The sequence below is a fragment of the Gossypium hirsutum genome, chromosome A07 (assembly GCF_007990345.1).
Source record: "Gossypium hirsutum isolate 1008001.06 chromosome A07, Gossypium_hirsutum_v2.1, whole genome shotgun sequence".
Lineage (NCBI taxonomy): Eukaryota > Viridiplantae > Streptophyta > Magnoliopsida > Malvales > Malvaceae > Gossypium > Gossypium hirsutum.
The window spans coordinates 49,913,727-49,916,514 of record NC_053430.1 but is presented as its reverse complement, the minus strand read 5'-3'; the positions used below and the strand labels follow the sequence as shown (position 1 = coordinate 49,916,514).

Below are 2,788 nucleotides of genomic sequence, written 5' to 3'. Positions count from 1 at the left end.
CACACAGGCATGGCACACTGCCGTGTCCCTGTCGAGCTCAAGTATTATTCTATTCGAAAAAGGCTAATTTTGGGCTATTTTGGGCATTCCAGAGTCTATAAAAAACACCCAGGAAGAGGAATCAAGGGGGGCGGAGAGTAGAAAGTAGAAAATATTCAAAGAACAGCCATCGAAGTCAGCTTAGAAGCAAGATCTCCTTCAAGATTGAAGATCTCTATTCAATTTCCTTAGAAGTTCTTTGGGTTTCTTTATGTTTTTTTGTTTTCCCAATTTTGAGATGTTTTCCTCTATTGTTATGAACTAAATTCCCTAAATACATAGGGAAGTTGAAACCTAAGACGGATCTTATTACTATTTGAATTTTATGATAAATACTTGTTCTTATTCTTAATTGTGAGATTTAATCCTTGTTTTAATATTTTAGGATATTAATTTAGGTTTTGATGTGCTTATTCAATGGAGCAAAAGTCCCCGTTTAAGAGTAGATCCTCCATAATTAAGCGGACTTGCATGCAATCCTAGACATAGGTCGACATAAATCTGCCGGATTAGAGTCAAATCTAATAAAGGAATCCATAGATCAAGTTAATGCGACAATAGGGGTTTTAATTAGAAAGAGATTTCGATTAATCAACCTAAAGTAAGTTAGTTTTAGTCTCGAGAGAGATATTAACATAAACTAGAGGTTTCTACGAATTAAGTCAAGTGAATAAATCATCTAATTCAGAAGTAGTAAGGGAAGTCTAGGTGGATTCTTCCTTGGGTATTGTCTTCTCTATCGGTTTTCCAAATGTATTTTCCAACTTTATTCTCTGTCACGTTCTTAGTCAATCAGATAGTTAATTTTAGTTTAAAAATATCCCTTAATTTTTTTAAAAAGATAGTAATTACTAGTACTTTTAGTCCTTGTGGATACGATATTTTCGGTCTCACCATAACTATACTACTGTTTGATAGGTGCGCTTGCCTTAGTCTAATTTTTAGTTAGTTTAGTGACCATCAAGTTTTTTGACCCTGTTACCGGGGACTAAGATATTAGGAACGCTTAATTTTTATTACTTTAACCATTTTTATTTTTATTGTAATTCAATTTTGTTTTATTTTTACTAGTTTTTCTTTTACTTGTTTCTGGCAGGTTTTTATAGTTTATGACAAAGAGAAACCCATCAGGACCCCTACTTTTTCACAACGAAATTGAAAGCACAGCTCGCAAAATCATACGGAAATAAGGTGAAGTTTACAGTATATAGAGGAAGAGTACGAGGACGACACCACTAATATCGAGGAGATGGCTGGAAATCAAAATAATCTGCTGCTTCTTATGGTTGTCATAAATCCAGTAAATCAGAATCATGCTCCTCGTACTATGTATGATTATGCTAAGCCCGCTTTAACAAGAACTGAATCGAGTATTGCTCAACCTGCTGTTGCTACAAATAATTTTGAACTAAAACCTAACACTATTCAAATGATACAATAGTTTGTTTAGTTTGATGGTTTGCAGGACGAGGATCCAAACACTCATTTAGCATTTTTTTTGGAATTCTGCGACCCCTTTAAGATTAATGGCATTTTTGACGATGTCATTCACCTTTGGTTGTTTCCCATTTATTAAGGAATAAGGCTAAATAGTGGTTGAACTCATTACTACGAAGGCCAATCACTACTTGGGAACAAATGACCGAAAAATTTTTACTTAAATATTTTTCGCCGATTAAAATGGCTAAATTGAGGAATGATATCTCTTCTTTTGTGCAGATGGATATAGAAACTCTATATAATGCATGAGAGAGATACAAGGATCTATTGAGAAGATGCACTCACCATGGTTTACCTTTATGGCTACAAGTTCAAACTTTATAAAATGGTTTGAACCTATCAACTAGACAGATGGTAGATGCAGCGGCTAGTGGAACCTTAAATAACAAAACAACTGAGGAGGCTTATGAGTTTATTGAAGAGATGTCACTGAATAATTATTAGTGGCAAGTCATGAGGACAAAGACTAGTAAAGCAGTTGGTATTTTCAATCTCGACACGGTCACTATGTTATCAAACCAAGTAGAGCTTTTAAATAAAAAGATTGATAGTTTATGTGTCTTTACGCAGGAACATCCAGTGATGCAGTGTAGTACAAATAGAGGAGGAATGAATAATACAGAATGCCTAGCCTACACCCTAGCACTACAAACAAACAAGTCAACTATATGGGTAACAATTCCAGACCTCAGAATAATCCCTATAGTAACACTTACAATGCAGGTTGGAAGAACCATCCCAACTTCTCTTGGGATGGTCAAGGTAATCAAAGACCACAACCCCTGCTAGGTTTTCAACCATCTTACCAGCAGGAAAAAAAGCTGAACCTCGAAGAGATGTTAACAAAATTCATCTTAGTGTCAGAAACACGTTTCCAAAACACTGAAACAGCACTTAAAAATTAGCAGGCATCGATTCAAGGTCTAGAGACTTAAATAGGTTAGCTTGCTAAGCTGATCTTAGAAAGACCAGAAGGTAGCTTGCCCAGTAACATGGAAACTAAGCCAAGAGAGCAGCTCCATGCGATTACGGTTCAATATGAAGAAGGGTTAGTTGAGTCCATACTAGAACCAAGGCAAGAAACTATGGTAAGCCAAGATAAGGTGGATGAAAGCCAGAACAAACAAAAACCGATAAGCAGAGAATACACACCTCGTGTGCCATGCCCTAAAGCGATAAAGAAAGACCGCACAGATGAACAATTTGGTAAATTTCTTCACATCTTAAAAAAGTTACATATTAACTTACC

The 2,788-nt window shown here is 35.7% G+C and overlaps 1 non-coding gene across 1 annotated transcript; it reads right to left on the bottom strand.

Moving 5' to 3' along the window:
- Positions 1-1,725: 1,725 nt before the first annotated feature.
- Positions 1,726-1,832, bottom strand: LOC121204019 (small nucleolar RNA R71). The gene has a single exon (XR_005898947.1). It is a non-coding gene; the product is annotated as a small nucleolar RNA R71 (small nucleolar RNA).
- Positions 1,833-2,788: the final 956 nt, after the last annotated feature.